The following is a 19,245-nucleotide window of genomic DNA, read 5'->3' on the forward strand; positions in this document are numbered from 1 at the left end:
CGACGCATAGTACTGATTATGCGTCGCCTATTACTATAATTAAAACAAAAAAAAAACTCTCTTGTTATTGTTTAAATATTTTAACTGGTTATTTGATGCTCAACTAAAATCCAATTGTTAAAAATGAAGGTTTAAAAAAAATATATATATATATAGGGTATTAGGCGACGCATAATCATGATTATGCGTCGTCTATTACTAAAATTAAAAAAAAAAAAAAAACTCTATTTATCTTGTTTAAATATCTTCACTGGTTATTTGATGCTCCAACAAAATCAAATTGTTAAAAATGAAGGTTTTAAAAAACTATATGAAAAAAAAGGGTATCAGGCGACGTATAGGATAGATTATGCTTCGTCTATTACTCTAATTTTTTTTAAAAAAAAACTCTATTTATCATCTTTAAATATTGTCACCGGTCATTTGATGCTGGAAGAAAATAAAATTGTTAAACAGGCAGATTTAAAAAAAAAAAAACACCTTCTCTAACTAGTTTAAATATTTTAACTGGTTATTTGATGCTGAGATAAAATCAGATTGATTAAAAAAATAAAAAAACAAAACTCATTTATGCTGTTTAACTATTTTCACTGCTTATTTGATGCTGGAAGAAAATCAAATTGTTAAAAAGCATGGTTTTTTTGAAAAAAAAAAAAAGAAATTGGGTATTAGGAGACGCATAGTACTGATTATGCGTCGCCTATTACTATAATTAAAAAAAAAAAAAACTCTCTTGTTATTGTTTAAATATTTTAACTGGTTATTTGATGCTCAACTAAAATCCAATTGTTAAAAATGAAGGTTTAAAAAAATATATATATATAGGGTATTAGGCGACGCATAATCATGATTATGCGTCGCCTATTACTAAAATTAAAAAAAAAAAAAAAACTCTATTTATCTTGTTTAAATATCTTCACTGGTTATTTGATGCTCCAACAAAATCAAATTGTTAAAAATGAAGGTTTTAAAAAACTATATGAAAAAAAAGGGTATCAGGCGACGCATAGGATAGATTATGCGTCGTCTATTGCTCTAATTTTTAAAAAAAAAAAACTCTGTTTATCATCTTTAAATATTGTCACCGGTCATTTGATGCTGCAAGAAAATAAAATTGTTAAACAGGAAGATTTTAAAAAAAAAAAACACCTTCTCTAACTAGTTTAAATATTTTAACTGGTTATTTGATGCTGAGATAAAATCAGATTGATTAAAAAAATAAAAAAACAAAACTCATTTATTTTGTTTAACTATTTTCACTGCTTATTTGATGCTGGAAGAAAATCAAATTGTTAAAAAGCATGGTTTTTTTGAAAGAAAAAAAAAAAGAAATTGGGTATTAGGCGACGCATAGTACTGATTATGCTTTGCCTATTACTATAATTAAAAAAAAAAAAACTCTCTTGTTATTGTTTAAATATTTTCACTGGTTATTTGATGCTCAACTAAAATCCTATTGTTAAAAATGAAGCTTTAAAAAAATATATATATAGGGTATTAGGCGACGCATATTACTAAAACTAAAAAAAAAAAAAAAACTCTATTTATCTTGTTTAAATATCTTCACTGGTTATTTGATGCTCCAACAAAATCAAATTGTTAAAAATGAAGGTTTTAAAAAACTATATGAAAAAAAAGGGTATCAGGCGATGCATAGGATAGATTATGCGTCGTCTATTGCTCTAATTTTTTTTTTAAAAAAAACTCTATTAATCATCTTTAAATATTGTCACCGGTCATTTGATTCTGGAAGAAATTAAAATTGTTAAACAGGCAGATTTTAAAAGAAAAAACACCTTCTCTAACTAGTTTAAATATTTTAACTACTTATTTGATGCTGAGATAAAATCAGATTGATTAAAAAAATAAAAAAACAAAACTCATTTATGTTGTTTAACTATTTTCACTGCTTATTTGATGCTGGAAGAAAATCAAATTGTTAAAAAGCATGGTTTTTTTGAAAGAAAAAAAAAAAGAAATTGGGTATTAGGCGACGCATAGTACTGATTATGCGTCGCCTATTACTATAATTAAAAGAAAAAAAAAACTCTCTTGTTATTGTTTAAATATTTTAACTGGTTATTTGATGCTCAACTAAAATCCAATTGTTAAAAATGAAGGTTTAAAAAAAAAATATATATATATATATATATAGGGTATTAGGCAACGCATAATCATGATTATGCGTCGCCTATTACTAAAATTAAAAAAAAAAAAAACTCTATTTATCTTGTTTAAATATCTTAACTGGTTATTTGATGCTCCAACAAAATTAAATTGTTAAAAATGAAGGTTTTAAAAAACTATATGAAAAAAAAGGGTATCAGGCGACGCATAGGATAGATTATGCGTCGTCTATTACTCTAATTTTCAAAAAAAAAAAACTCTATTTATCATCTTTAAATATTGTCACCGGTCATTTGATGTTGGAAGAAAATAAAATTGTTAAACAGGCAGATTTTAAAAAAAAAACACCTTTTCTAACTAGTTTAAATATTTTAACTGGTTATTTGATGCTGAGATAAAATCAGATTGATTAAAAAAATAAAAAAACAAAACTCATTTATGTTGTTTAACTATTTTCACTGCTTATTTGATGCTGGAAGAAAATCAAATTGTTAAAAAGCATGGTTTTTTTGAAAGAAAAAAAAAAAGAAATTGGGTATTAGGCGACGCATAGTACTGATTATGCGTCGCCTATTACTATAATTAAAAGAAAAAAAAAACTCTCTTGTTATTGTTTAAATATTTTAACTGGTTATTTGATGCTCAACTAAAATCCAATTGTTAAAAATGAAGGTTTAAAAAAAAAAATATATATATATATATATAGGGTATTAGGCAACGCATAATCATGATTATGCGTCGCCTATTACTAAAATTAAAAAAAAAAAAAACTCTATTTATCTTGTTTAAATATCTTCACTGGTTATTTGATGCTCCAACAAAATTAAATTGTTAAAAATGAAGGTTTTAAAAAACTATATGAAAAAAAAGGGTATCAGGCGACGCATAGGATAGATTATGCGTCGTCTATTACTCTAATTTTCAAAAAAAAAAAACTCTATTTATCATCTTTAAATATTGTCACCGGTCATTTGATGTTGGAAGAAAATAAAATTGTTAAACAGGCAGATTTTAAAAAAAAAACACCTTTTCTAACTAGTTTAAATATTTTAACTGGTTATTTGATGCTGAGATAAAATCAGATTGATTAAAAAAATAAAAAAACAAAACTCATTTATGCTGTTTAACTATTTTCACTGCTTATTTGATACTGGAAGAAAATCAAATTGTTAAAAAGCATGGTTTTTTTGAAAAAAAAAAAAAGAAATTGGGTATTAGGAGACGCATAGTACTGATTATGCGTCGCCTATTACTATAATTAAAAAAAAAAAAAACTCTCTTGTTATTGTTTAAATATTTTAACTGGTTATTTGATGCTCAACTAAAATCCAATTGTTAAAAATGAAGGTTTAAAAAAATATATATATATAGGGTATTAGGCGACGCATAATCATGATTATGCGTCGCCTATTACTAAAATTAAAAAAAAAAAAAAAACTCTATTTATCTTGTTTAAATATCTTCACTGGTTATTTGATGCTCCAACAAAATCAAATTGTTAAAAATGAAGGTTTTAAAAAACTATATGAAAAAAAAGGGTATCAGGCGACGTATAGGATAGATTATGCTTCGTCTATTACTCTAATTTTTTTTAAAAAAAAACTCTATTTATCATCTTTAAATATTGTCACCGGTCATTTGATGCTGGAAGAAAATAAAATTGTTAAACAGGCAGATTTAAAAAAAAAAAAACACCTTCTCTAACTAGTTTAAATATTTTAACTGGTTATTTGATGCTGAGATAAAATCAGATTGATTAAAAAAATAAAAAAACAAAACTCATTTATGCTGTTTAACTATTTTCACTGCTTATTTGATGCTGGAAGAAAATCAAATTGTTAAAAAGCATGGTTTTTTTGAAAAAAAAAAAAAGAAATTGGGTATTAGGAGACGCATAGTACTGATTATGCGTCGCCTATTACTATAATTAAAAAAAAAAAAAACTCTCTTGTTATTGTTTAAATATTTTAACTGGTTATTTGATGCTCAACTAAAATCCAATTGTTAAAAATGAAGGTTTAAAAAAATATATATATATAGGGTATTAGGCGACGCATAATCATGATTATGCGTCGCCTATTACTAAAATTAAAAAAAAAAAAAAACTCTATTTATCTTGTTTAAATATCTTCACTGGTTATTTGATGCTCCAACAAAATCAAATTGTTAAAAATGAAGGTTTTAAAAAACTATATGAAAAAAAAGGGTATCAGGCGACGCATAGGATAGATTATGCGTCGTCTATTGCTCTAATTTTTAAAAAAAAAAAACTCTGTTTATCATCTTTAAATATTGTCACCGGTCATTTGATGCTGCAAGAAAATAAAATTGTTAAACAGGAAGATTTTAAAAAAAAAAAACACCTTCTCTAACTAGTTTAAATATTTTAACTGGTTATTTGATGCTGAGATAAAATCAGATTGATTAAAAAAATAAAAAAACAAAACTCATTTATTTTGTTTAACTATTTTCACTGCTTATTTGATGCTGGAAGAAAATCAAATTGTTAAAAAGCATGGTTTTTTTGAAAGAAAAAAAAAAAGAAATTGGGTATTAGGCGACGCATAGTACTGATTATGCTTTGCCTATTACTATAATTAAAAAAAAAAAAACTCTCTTGTTATTGTTTAAATATTTTCACTGGTTATTTGATGCTCAACTAAAATCCTATTGTTAAAAATGAAGCTTTAAAAAAATATATATATAGGGTATTAGGCGACGCATATTACTAAAACTAAAAAAAAAAAAAAAACTCTATTTATCTTGTTTAAATATCTTCACTGGTTATTTGATGCTCCAACAAAATCAAATTGTTAAAAATGAAGGTTTTAAAAAACTATATGAAAAAAAAGGGTATCAGGCGATGCATAGGATAGATTATGCGTCGTCTATTGCTCTAATTTTTTTTTTAAAAAAAACTCTATTAATCATCTTTAAATATTGTCACCGGTCATTTGATTCTGGAAGAAATTAAAATTGTTAAACAGGCAGATTTTAAAAGAAAAAACACCTTCTCTAACTAGTTTAAATATTTTAACTACTTATTTGATGCTGAGATAAAATCAGATTGATTAAAAAAATAAAAAAACAAAACTCATTTATGTTGTTTAACTATTTTCACTGCTTATTTGATGCTGGAAGAAAATCAAATTGTTAAAAAGCATGGTTTTTTTGAAAGAAAAAAAAAAAGAAATTGGGTATTAGGCGACGCATAGTACTGATTATGCGTCGCCTATTACTATAATTAAAAGAAAAAAAAAACTCTCTTGTTATTGTTTAAATATTTTAACTGGTTATTTGATGCTCAACTAAAATCCAATTGTTAAAAATGAAGGTTTAAAAAAAAAATATATATATATATATATATAGGGTATTAGGCAACGCATAATCATGATTATGCGTCGCCTATTACTAAAATTAAAAAAAAAAAAAACTCTATTTATCTTGTTTAAATATCTTAACTGGTTATTTGATGCTCCAACAAAATTAAATTGTTAAAAATGAAGGTTTTAAAAAACTATATGAAAAAAAAGGGTATCAGGCGACGCATAGGATAGATTATGCGTCGTCTATTACTCTAATTTTCAAAAAAAAAAAACTCTATTTATCATCTTTAAATATTGTCACCGGTCATTTGATGTTGGAAGAAAATAAAATTGTTAAACAGGCAGATTTTAAAAAAAAAACACCTTTTCTAACTAGTTTAAATATTTTAACTGGTTATTTGATGCTGAGATAAAATCAGATTGATTAAAAAAATAAAAAAACAAAACTCATTTATGTTGTTTAACTATTTTCACTGCTTATTTGATGCTGGAAGAAAATCAAATTGTTAAAAAGCATGGTTTTTTTGAAAGAAAAAAAAAAAGAAATTGGGTATTAGGCGACGCATAGTACTGATTATGCGTCGCCTATTACTATAATTAAAAGAAAAAAAAAACTCTCTTGTTATTGTTTAAATATTTTAACTGGTTATTTGATGCTCAACTAAAATCCAATTGTTAAAAATGAAGGTTTAAAAAAAAAAATATATATATATATATATAGGGTATTAGGCAACGCATAATCATGATTATGCGTCGCCTATTACTAAAATTAAAAAAAAAAAAAACTCTATTTATCTTGTTTAAATATCTTCACTGGTTATTTGATGCTCCAACAAAATTAAATTGTTAAAAATGAAGGTTTTAAAAAACTATATGAAAAAAAAGGGTATCAGGCGACGCATAGGATAGATTATGCGTCGTCTATTACTCTAATTTTCAAAAAAAAAAAACTCTATTTATCATCTTTAAATATTGTCACCGGTCATTTGATGTTGGAAGAAAATAAAATTGTTAAACAGGCAGATTTTAAAAAAAAAACACCTTTTCTAACTAGTTTAAATATTTTAACTGGTTATTTGATGCTGAGATAAAATCAGATTGATTAAAAAAATAAAAAAACAAAACTCATTTATGCTGTTTAACTATTTTCACTGCTTATTTGATACTGGAAGAAAATCAAATTGTTAAAAAGCATGGTTTTTTTGAAAAAAAAAAAAAGAAATTGGGTATTAGGAGACGCATAGTACTGATTATGCGTCGCCTATTACTATAATTAAAAAAAAAAAAAACTCTCTTGTTATTGTTTAAATATTTTAACTGGTTATTTGATGCTCAACTAAAATCCAATTGTTAAAAATGAAGGTTTAAAAAAATATATATATATAGGGTATTAGGCGACGCATAATCATGATTATGCGTCGCCTATTACTAAAATTAAAAAAAAAAAAAAAACTCTATTTATCTTGTTTAAATATCTTCACTGGTTATTTGATGCTCCAACAAAATCAAATTGTTAAAAATGAAGGTTTTAAAAAACTATATGAAAAAAAAGGGTATCAGGCGACGTATAGGATAGATTATGCTTCGTCTATTACTCTAATTTTTTTTAAAAAAAAACTCTATTTATCATCTTTAAATATTGTCACCGGTCATTTGATGCTGGAAGAAAATAAAATTGTTAAACAGGCAGATTTAAAAAAAAAAAAACACCTTCTCTAACTAGTTTAAATATTTTAACTGGTTATTTGATGCTGAGATAAAATCAGATTGATTAAAAAAATAAAAAAACAAAACTCATTTATGCTGTTTAACTATTTTCACTGCTTATTTGATGCTGGAAGAAAATCAAATTGTTAAAAAGCATGGTTTTTTTGAAAAAAAAAAAAAGAAATTGGGTATTAGGAGACGCATAGTACTGATTATGCGTCGCCTATTACTATAATTAAAAAAAAAAAAAACTCTCTTGTTATTGTTTAAATATTTTAACTGGTTATTTGATGCTCAACTAAAATCCAATTGTTAAAAATGAAGGTTTAAAAAAATATATATATATAGGGTATTAGGCGACGCATAATCATGATTATGCGTCGCCTATTACTAAAATTAAAAAAAAAAAAAAACTCTATTTATCTTGTTTAAATATCTTCACTGGTTATTTGATGCTCCAACAAAATCAAATTGTTAAAAATGAAGGTTTTAAAAAACTATATGAAAAAAAAGGGTATCAGGCGACGCATAGGATAGATTATGCGTCGTCTATTGCTCTAATTTTTAAAAAAAAAAAACTCTGTTTATCATCTTTAAATATTGTCACCGGTCATTTGATGCTGCAAGAAAATAAAATTGTTAAACAGGAAGATTTTAAAAAAAAAAAACACCTTCTCTAACTAGTTTAAATATTTTAACTGGTTATTTGATGCTGAGATAAAATCAGATTGATTAAAAAAATAAAAAAACAAAACTCATTTATTTTGTTTAACTATTTTCACTGCTTATTTGATGCTGGAAGAAAATCAAATTGTTAAAAAGCATGGTTTTTTTGAAAGAAAAAAAAAAAGAAATTGGGTATTAGGCGACGCATAGTACTGATTATGCTTTGCCTATTACTATAATTAAAAAAAAAAAAACTCTCTTGTTATTGTTTAAATATTTTCACTGGTTATTTGATGCTCAACTAAAATCCTATTGTTAAAAATGAAGCTTTAAAAAAATATATATATAGGGTATTAGGCGACGCATATTACTAAAACTAAAAAAAAAAAAAAAACTCTATTTATCTTGTTTAAATATCTTCACTGGTTATTTGATGCTCCAACAAAATCAAATTGTTAAAAATGAAGGTTTTAAAAAACTATATGAAAAAAAAGGGTATCAGGCGATGCATAGGATAGATTATGCGTCGTCTATTGCTCTAATTTTTTTTTAAAAAAAAACTCTATTAATCATCTTTAAATATTGTCACCGGTCATTTGATTCTGGAAGAAATTAAAATTGTTAAACAGGCAGATTTTAAAAGAAAAAACACCTTCTCTAACTAGTTTAAATATTTTAACTACTTATTTGATGCTGAGATAAAATCAGATTGATTAAAAAAATAAAAAAACAAAACTCATTTATGTTGTTTAACTATTTTCACTGCTTATTTGATGCTGGAAGAAAATCAAATTGTTAAAAAGCATGGTTTTTTTGAAAGAAAAAAAAAAAGAAATTGGGTATTAGGCGACGCATAGTACTGATTATGCGTCGCCTATTACTATAATTAAAAGAAAAAAAAAACTCTCTTGTTATTGTTTAAATATTTTAACTGGTTATTTGATGCTCAACTAAAATCCAATTGTTAAAAATGAAGGTTTAAAAAAAAAATATATATATATATATATATATAGGGTATTAGGCAACGCATAATCATGATTATGCGTCGCCTATTACTAAAATTAAAAAAAAAAAAAACTCTATTTATCTTGTTTAAATATCTTAACTGGTTATTTGATGCTCCAACAAAATTAAATTGTTAAAAATGAAGGTTTTAAAAAACTATATGAAAAAAAAGGGTATCAGGCGACGCATAGGATAGATTATGCGTCGTCTATTACTCTAATTTTCAAAAAAAAAAAACTCTATTTATCATCTTTAAATATTGTCACCGGTCATTTGATGTTGGAAGAAAATAAAATTGTTAAACAGGCAGATTTTAAAAAAAAAACACCTTTTCTAACTAGTTTAAATATTTTAACTGGTTATTTGATGCTGAGATAAAATCAGATTGATTAAAAAAATAAAAAAACAAAACTCATTTATGCTGTTTAACTATTTTCACTGCTTATTTGATACTGGAAGAAAATCAAATTGTTAAAAAGCATGGTTTTTTTGAAAAAAAAAAAAAGAAATTGGGTATTAGGAGACGCATAGTACTGATTATGCGTCGCCTATTACTATAATTAAAAAAAAAAAAAACTCTCTTGTTATTGTTTAAATATTTTAACTGGTTATTTGATGCTCAACTAAAATCCAATTGTTAAAAATGAAGGTTTAAAAAAATATATATATATAGGGTATTAGGCGACGCATAATCATGATTATGCGTCGCCTATTACTAAAATTAAAAAAAAAAAAAAAACTCTATTTATCTTGTTTAAATATCTTCACTGGTTATTTGATGCTCCAACAAAATCAAATTGTTAAAAATGAAGGTTTTCAAAAACTATATGAAAAAAAAGGGTATCAGGCGACGCATAGGATAGATTATGCGTCGTCTATTGCTCTAATTTTTAAAAAAAAAAAACTCTGTTTATCATCTTTAAATATTGTCACCGGTCATTTGATGCTGCAAGAAAATAAAATTGTTAAACAGGAAGATTTTAAAAAAAAAAAACACCTTCTCTAACTAGTTTAAATATTTTAACTGGTTATTTGATGCTGAGATAAAATCAGATTGATTAAAAAAATAAAAAAACAAAACTCATTTATTTTGTTTAACTATTTTCACTGCTTATTTGATGCTGGAAGAAAATCAAATTGTTAAAAAGCATGGTTTTTTTGAAAGAAAAAAAAAAAGAAATTGGGTATTAGGCGACGCATAGTACTGATTATGCTTTGCCTATTACTATAATTAAAAAAAAAAAAACTCTCTTGTTATTGTTTAAATATTTTCACTGGTTATTTGATGCTCAACTAAAATCCTATTGTTAAAAATGAAGCTTTAAAAAAATATATATATAGGGTATTAGGCGACGCATATTACTAAAACTAAAAAAAAAAAAAAAACTCTATTTATCTTGTTTAAATATCTTCACTGGTTATTTGATGCTCCAACAAAATCAAATTGTTAAAAATGAAGGTTTTAAAAAACTATATGAAAAAAAAGGGTATCAGGCGATGCATAGGATAGATTATGCGTCGTCTATTGCTCTAATTTTTTTTTTAAAAAAAACTCTATTAATCATCTTTAAATATTGTCACCGGTCATTTGATTCTGGAAGAAATTAAAATTGTTAAACAGGCAGATTTTAAAAGAAAAAACACCTTCTCTAACTAGTTTAAATATTTTAACTACTTATTTGATGCTGAGATAAAATCAGATTGATTAAAAAAATAAAAAAACAAAACTCATTTATGTTGTTTAACTATTTTCACTGCTTATTTGATGCTGGAAGAAAATCAAATTGTTAAAAAGCATGGTTTTTTTGAAAGAAAAAAAAAAAGAAATTGGGTATTAGGCGACGCATAGTACTGATTATGCGTCGCCTATTACTATAATTAAAAGAAAAAAAAAACTCTCTTGTTATTGTTTAAATATTTTAACTGGTTATTTGATGCTCAACTAAAATCCAATTGTTAAAAATGAAGGTTTAAAAAAAAAATATATATATATATATATATAGGGTATTAGGCAACGCATAATCATGATTATGCGTCGCCTATTACTAAAATTAAAAAAAAAAAAAACTCTATTTATCTTGTTTAAATATCTTAACTGGTTATTTGATGCTCCAACAAAATTAAATTGTTAAAAATGAAGGTTTTAAAAAACTATATGAAAAAAAAGGGTATCAGGCGACGCATAGGATAGATTATGCGTCGTCTATTACTCTAATTTTCAAAAAAAAAAAACTCTATTTATCATCTTTAAATATTGTCACCGGTCATTTGATGTTGGAAGAAAATAAAATTGTTAAACAGGCAGATTTTAAAAAAAAAACACCTTTTCTAACTAGTTTAAATATTTTAACTGGTTATTTGATGCTGAGATAAAATCAGATTGATTAAAAAAATAAAAAAACAAAACTCATTTATGCTGTTTAACTATTTTCACTGCTTATTTGATACTGGAAGAAAATCAAATTGTTAAAAAGCATGGTTTTTTTGAAAAAAAAAAAAAGAAATTGGGTATTAGGAGACGCATAGTACTGATTATGCGTCGCCTATTACTATAATTAAAAAAAAAAAAACTCTCTTGTTATTGTTTAAATATTTTCACTGGTTATTTGATGCTCAACTAAAATCCTATTGTTAAAAATGAAGCTTTAAAAAAATATATATATAGGGTATTAGGCGACGCATATTACTAAAACTAAAAAAAAAAAAAAAACTCTATTTATCTTGTTTAAATATCTTCACTGGTTATTTGATGCTCCAACAAAATCAAATTGTTAAAAATGAAGGTTTTAAAAAACTATATGAAAAAAAAGGGTATCAGGCGATGCATAGGATAGATTATGCGTCGTCTATTGCTCTAATTTTTTTTTTAAAAAAAACTCTATTAATCATCTTTAAATATTGTCACCGGTCATTTGATTCTGGAAGAAATTAAAATTGTTAAACAGGCAGATTTTAAAAGAAAAAACACCTTCTCTAACTAGTTTAAATATTTTAACTACTTATTTGATGCTGAGATAAAATCAGATTGATTAAAAAAATAAAAAAACAAAACTCATTTATGTTGTTTAACTATTTTCACTGCTTATTTGATGCTGGAAGAAAATCAAATTGTTAAAAAGCATGGTTTTTTTGAAAGAAAAAAAAAAAGAAATTGGGTATTAGGCGACGCATAGTACTGATTATGCGTCGCCTATTACTATAATTAAAAGAAAAAAAAAACTCTCTTGTTATTGTTTAAATATTTTAACTGGTTATTTGATGCTCAACTAAAATCCAATTGTTAAAAATGAAGGTTTAAAAAAAAAATATATATATATATATATATAGGGTATTAGGCAACGCATAATCATGATTATGCGTCGCCTATTACTAAAATTAAAAAAAAAAAAAACTCTATTTATCTTGTTTAAATATCTTCCCTGGTTATTTGATGCTCCAACAAAATTAAATTGTTAAAAATGAAGGTTTTAAAAAACTATATGAAAAAAAAGGGTATCAGGCGACGCATAGGATAGATTATGCCTCGTCTATTACTCTAATTTAAAAAAAAAAAAAAACTCTATTTATCATCTTTAAATATTGTCACCGGTCATTTGATGCTGAAAGAAAATAAAATTGTTAAACAGGCAGATTTAAAAAAAAAAAACACCTTCTCTAACTAGTTTAAATATTTTAACTGGTTATTTGATACTGAGATAAAATCAGATTGATTAAAAAAATAAAAAAACAAAACTCATTTATGTTGTTTAACTATTTTCACTGCTTATTTGATGCTGGAAGAAAATCAAATTGTTAAAAAGCATGGTTTTTTTGAAAGAAAAAAAAAAAAAAAGAAATTGGGTATTAGGCGACGCATAGTACTGATGATGCGTCGCCTATTACTATAATTAAAAAAAAAAAAAACTCTCTTGTTATTGTTTAAATATTTTAACTGGTTATTTGATGCTCAACTAAAATCCTATTGTTAAAAATGATGGTTTAAAAAAATATATATATAGGGTATTAGGCGACGCATATTACTAAAATTAAAAAAAAAAAACTCTATTTATCTTGTTTAAATATCTTCACTGGTTATTTGATGCTCCAACAAAATCAAATTGTTAAAAATGAAGGTTTTAAAAAACTATATGAAAAAAAAGGATATCTGGCGACGCATAGGATAGATTATGCGTCGTCTATTGCTCTAATTGTTTTAAAAAAAAACTCTATTTATCATCTTTAAATATTGTCACCGGTCATTTGATGCTGGAAGAAAATAAAATTGTTAAACAGGCAGATTTAAAAAAAAAAAAACACCTTCTCTAACTAGTTTAAATATTTTAACTGGTTATTTGATGCTGAGATAAAATCAGATTGATTAAAAAAATAAAAAAACAAAACTCATTTATGCTGTTTAACTATTTTAACTGGTTATTTGATGCTGAGATAAAATCAGATTGATTAAAAAAATAAAAAAACAAAACTCATTTATGCTGTTTAACTATTTTCACTGCTTATTTGATGCTGGAAGAAAATCAAATTGTTAAAAAGCATGGTTTTTTTGAAAAAAAAAAAAAGAAATTGGGTATTAGGAGACGCATAGTACTGATTATGCGTCGCCTATTACTATAATTAAAAAAAAAAAAACTCTCTTGTTATTGTTTAAATATTTTAACTGGTTATTTGATGCTCAACTAAAATCCAATTGTTAAAAATGAAGGTTTAAAAAAATATATATATATATAGGGTATTAGGCGACGCATAATCATGATTATGCGTCGCCTATTACTAAAATTAAAAAAAAAAAAAAAACTCTATTTATCTTGTTTAAATATCTTCACTGGTTATTTGATGCTCCAACAAAATCAAATTGTTAAAAATGAAGGTTTTCAAAAACTATATGAAAAAAAAGGTTATCAGGCGACGCATAGGATAGATTATGCGTCGTCTATTGCTCTAATTTTTTTTTAAAAAAAACTCTGTTTATCATCTTTAAATATTGTCACCGGTCATTTGATGCTGCAAGAAAATAAAATTGTTAAACAGGAAGATTTTAAAAAAAAAAAACACCTTCTCTAACTAGTTTAAATATTTTAACTGCTTATTTGATGCTGAGATAAAATCAGATTGATTAAAAAAATAAAAAAACAAAACTCATTTATGTTGTTTAACTATTTTCACTGCTTATTTGATGCTGGAAGAAAATCAAATTGTTAAAAAGCATGGTTTTTTTGAAAGAAAAAAAAAAAAAGAAATTGGGTATTAGGCGACGCATAGTACTGATTATGCGTCGCCTATTACTATAATTAAAAGAAAAAAAAAACTCTCTTGTTATTGTTTAAATATTTTAACTGGTTATTTGATGCTCAACTAAAATCCAATTGTTAAAAATGAAGGTTTAAAAATATATATATATATATATATATATATAGGGTATTAGGCGACGCATAATCATGATTATGCGTCGCCTATTACTAAAACTAAAAAAAAAAAAAAAACTCTATTTATCTTGTTTAAATATCTTCACTGGTTATTTGATGCTCCAACAAAATTAAATTGTTAAAAATGAAGGTTTTCAAAAACTATATGAAAAAAAAGGTTATCAGGCGACGCATAGGATAGATTATGCGTCGTCTATTGCTCTAATTTTTTTTTAAAAAAAACTCTGTTTATCATCTTTAAATATTGTCACCGGTCATTTGATGCTGCAAGAAAATAAAATTGTTAAACAGGAAGATTTTAAAAAAAAAAAACACCTTCTCTAACTAGTTTAAATATCTTAACTGGTTATTTGATACTGAGATAAAATCAGATTGATTAAAAAAATAAAAAAAAATAAAAAAACAAAACTCATTTATGTTGTTTAACTATTTTCACTGCTTATTTGATGCTGGAAGAAAATCAAATTGTTAAAAAGCATGGTTTTTTTGAAAGAAAAAAAAAAAAAAAGAAATTGGGTATTAGGCGACGCATAGTACTGATGATGCGTCGCCTATTACTATAATTAAAAAAAAAAAAACTCTCTTGTTATTGTTTAAATATTTTAACTGGTTATTTGATGCTCAACTAAAATCCTATTGTTAAAAATGATGGTTTAAAAAAATATATATATAGGGTATTAGGCGACGCATATTACTAAAATTAAAAAAAAAAAACTCTATTTATCTTGTTTAAATATCTTCACTGGTTATTTGATGCTCCAACAAAATCAAATTGTTAAAAATGAAGGTTTTAAAAAACTATATGAAAAAAAAGGATATCTGGCGACGCATAGGATAGATTATGCGTCGTCTATTGCTCTAATTGTTTTAAAAAAAAACTCTATTTATCATCTTTAAATATTGTCACCGGTCATTTGATGCTGGAAGAAAATAAAATTGTTAAACAGGCAGATTTAAAAAAAAAAAAACACCTTCTCTAACTAGTTTAAATATTTTAACTGGTTATTTGATGCTGAGATAAAATCAGATTGGTTAAAAAAATAAAAAAACAAAACTCATTTATGCTGTTTAACTATTTTAACTGGTTATTTGATGCTGAGATAAAATCAGATTGATTAAAAAAATAAAAAAACAAAACTCATTTATGCTGTTTAACTATTTTCACTGCTTATTTGATGCTGGAAGAAAATCAAATTGTTAAAAAGCATGGTTTTTTTGAAAAAAAAAAAAAGAAATTGGGTATTAGGAGACGCATAGTACTGATTATGCGTCGCCTATTACTATAATTAAAAAAAAAAAAACTCTCTTGTTATTGTTTAAATATTTTAACTGGTTATTTGATGCTCAACTAAAATCCAATTGTTAAAAATGAAGGTTTAAAAAAATATATATATATATATAGGGTATTAGGCGACGCATAATCATGATTATGCGTCGCCTATTACTAAAATTAAAAAAAAAAAAAAAACTCTATTTATCTTGTTTAAATATCTTCACTGGTTATTTGATGCTCCAACAAAATCAAATTGTTAAAAATGAAGGTTTTCAAAAACTATATGAAAAAAAAGGTTATCAGGCGACGCATAGGATAGATTATGCGTCGTCTATTGCTCTAATTTTTTTTAAAAAAAAACTCTGTTTATCATCTTTAAATATTGTCACCGGTCATTTGATGCTGCAAGAAAATAAAATTGTTAAACAGGAAGATTTTAAAAAAAAAAAACACCTTCTCTAACTAGTTTAAATATTTTAACTGCTTATTTGATGCTGAGATAAAATCAGATTGATTAAAAAAATAAAAAAACAAAACTCATTTATGTTGTTTAACTATTTTCACTGCTTATTTGATGCTGGAAGAAAATCAAATTGTTAAAAAGCATGGTTTTTTTGAAAGAAAAAAAAAAAAAGAAATTGGGTATTAGGCGACGCATAGTACTGATTATGCGTCGCCTATTACTAAAATTAAAAAAAAAAAAAAACTCTATTTATCTTGTTTAAATATCTTCACTGGTTATTTGATGCTCCAACAAAATCAAATTGTTAAAAATGAAGGTTTTAAAAAACTATATGAAAAAAAAGGGTATCAGGCGACGCATAGGATAGATTATGCGTCGTCTATTACTCTACTTTTTTTTAAAAAAAACTCTATTTATCATCTTTAAATATTGTCACCGGTCATTTGATGCCGGAAGAAAATAAAATTCTTAAACAGGCAGATTTTAAAAAAAAAAAACACCTTCTCTAACTAGTTTAAATATTTTAACTGGTTATTTGATGCTTAGATAAAATCAGATTGATTAAAAAAATAAAAAAACAAAACTCATTTATGTTGTTTAACTATTTTCACTGCTTATTTGATGCTGGAAGAAAATCAAATTGTTAAAAAGCATGGTTTTTTTGAAAGAAAAAAAAAAAAAGAAATTGGGTATTAGGCGACGCATAGTACTGATTATGCGTCGCCTATTACTATAATTAAAAAAAAAAAAAACTCTCTTGTTATTGTTTAAATATTTTAACTGGTTATTTGATGCTCAACAAAAATCCAATTGTTAAAAATGAAGGTTTAAAAATATATATATATATATATATATAGGGTATTAGGCGACGTATAATCATGATTATGCGTCGCCTATTACTAAAACTAAAAAAAAAAAAAAAAAACTCTATTTATCTTGTTTAAATATCTTCACTGGTTATTTGATGCTCCAACAAAATCAAATTGTTAAAAATGAAGGTTTTAAAAAACTATATGAAAAAAAAGGGTATCAGGCGACGCATAGGATAGATTATGCGTCGTCTATTGCTCTAATTTTTTTTAAAAAAAAAACTCTATTTATCATCTTTAAATGTTGTCACCGGTCATTTGATTCTGGAAGAAATTAAAATTGTTAAACAGGCAGATTTTAAAAGAAAAAACACCTTCTCTAACTAGTTTAAATATTTTAACTTGTTATTTGATGCTGAGATAAAATCAGATTGATTAAAAAAATAAAAAAGCAAAACTCATTTATGTTGTTTAACTATTTTCACTCCTTATTTGATGCAGGAAGAAAATCAAATTGTTAAAAAGCATGGTTTTTTTGAAAGAAAAAAAAAAAGAAATTGGATATTAGGCGACGCATAGTACTGATTATGCGTCGCCTATTACTATAATTAAAAAAAAAAAAAACTCTCTTGTTATTGTTTAAATATTTTAACTGGTTATTTGATGCTCAACTAAAATCCTATTGTTAAAAATGATGGTTTAAAAAAATATATATATAGGGTATTAGGCGACGCATATTACTAAAATTAAAAAAAAAAAACTCTATTTATCTTGTTTAAATATCTTCACTGGTTATTTGATGCTCCAACAAAATCAAATTGTTAAAAATGAAGGTTTTAAAAAACTATATGAAAAAAAAGGATATCTGGCGACGCATAGGATAGATTATGCGTCGTCTATTGCTCTAATTGTTTTAAAAAAAAACTCTATTTATCATCTTTAAATATTGTCACCGGTCATTTGATGCTGGAAGAAAATAAAATTGTTAAACAGGCAGATTTAAAAAAAAAAAAACACCTTCTCTAACTAGTTTAAATATTTTAACTGGTTATTTGATGCTGAGATAAAATCAGATTGGTTAAAAAAATAAAAAAACAAAACTCATTTATGCTGTTTAACTATTTTAACTGGTTATTTGATGCTGAGATAAAATCAGATTGATTAAAAAAATAAAAAAACAAAACTCATTTATGCTGTTTAACTATTTTCACTGCTTATTTGATGCTGGAAGAAAATCAAATTGTTAAAAAGCATGGTTTTTTTGAAAAAAAAAAAAAGAAATTGGGTATTAGGAGACGCATAGTACTGATTATGCGTCGCCTATTACTATAATTAAAAAAAAAAAAACTCTCTTGTTATTGTTTAAATATTTTAACTGGTTATTTGATGCTCAACTAAAATCCAATTGTTAAAAATGAAGGTTTAAAAAAATATATATATATATATAGGGTATTAGGCGACGCATAATCATGATTATGCGTCGCCTATTACTAAAATTAAAAAAAAAAAAAAACTCTATTTATCTTGTTTAAATATCTTCACTGGTTATTTGATGCTCCAACAAAATCAAATTGTTAAAAATGAAGGTTTTCAAAAACTATATGAAAAAAAAGGTTATCAGGCGACGCATAGGATAGATTATGCGTCGTCTATTGCTCTAATTTTTTTTAAAAAAAAACTCTGTTTATCATCTTTAAATATTGTCACCGGTCATTTGATGCTGCAAGAAAATAAAATTGTTAAACAGGAAGATTTAAAAAAAAAAAAACACCTTCTCTAACTAGTTTAAATATTTTAACTGCTTATTTGATGCTGAGATAAAATCAGATTGATTAAAAAAATAAAAAAACAAAACTCATTTATGTTGTTTAACTATTTTCACTGCTTATTTGATGCTGGAAGAAAATCAAATTGTTAAAAAGCATGGTTTTTTTGAAAGAAAAAAAAAAAAAGAAATTGGGTATTAGGCGACGCATAGTACTGATTATGCGTCGCCTATTACTAAAATTAAAAAAAAAAAAAAACTCTATTTATCTTGTTTAAATATCTTCACTGGTTATTTGATGCTCCAACAAAATCAAATTGTTAAAAATGAAGGTTTTAAAAAACTATATGAAAAAAAAGGGTATCAGGCGACGCATAGGATAGATTATGCGTCGTCTATTACTCTACTTTTTTTTAAAAAAAACTCTATTTATCATCTTTAAATATTGTCACCGGTCATTTGATGCCGGAAGAAAATAAAATTCTTAAACAGGCAGATTTTAAAAAAAAAAAACACCTTCTCTAACTAGTTTAAATATTTTAACTGGTTATTTGATGCTTAGATAAAATCAGATTGATTAAAAAAATAAAAAAACAAAACTCATTTATGTTGTTTAACTATTTTCACTGCTTATTTGATGCTGGAAGAAAATCAAATTGTTAAAAAGCATGGTTTTTTTGAAAG

This window comes from Ziziphus jujuba, chromosome 11 (assembly GCF_031755915.1).
Source record: "Ziziphus jujuba cultivar Dongzao chromosome 11, ASM3175591v1".
NCBI lineage: Eukaryota > Viridiplantae > Streptophyta > Magnoliopsida > Rosales > Rhamnaceae > Ziziphus > Ziziphus jujuba.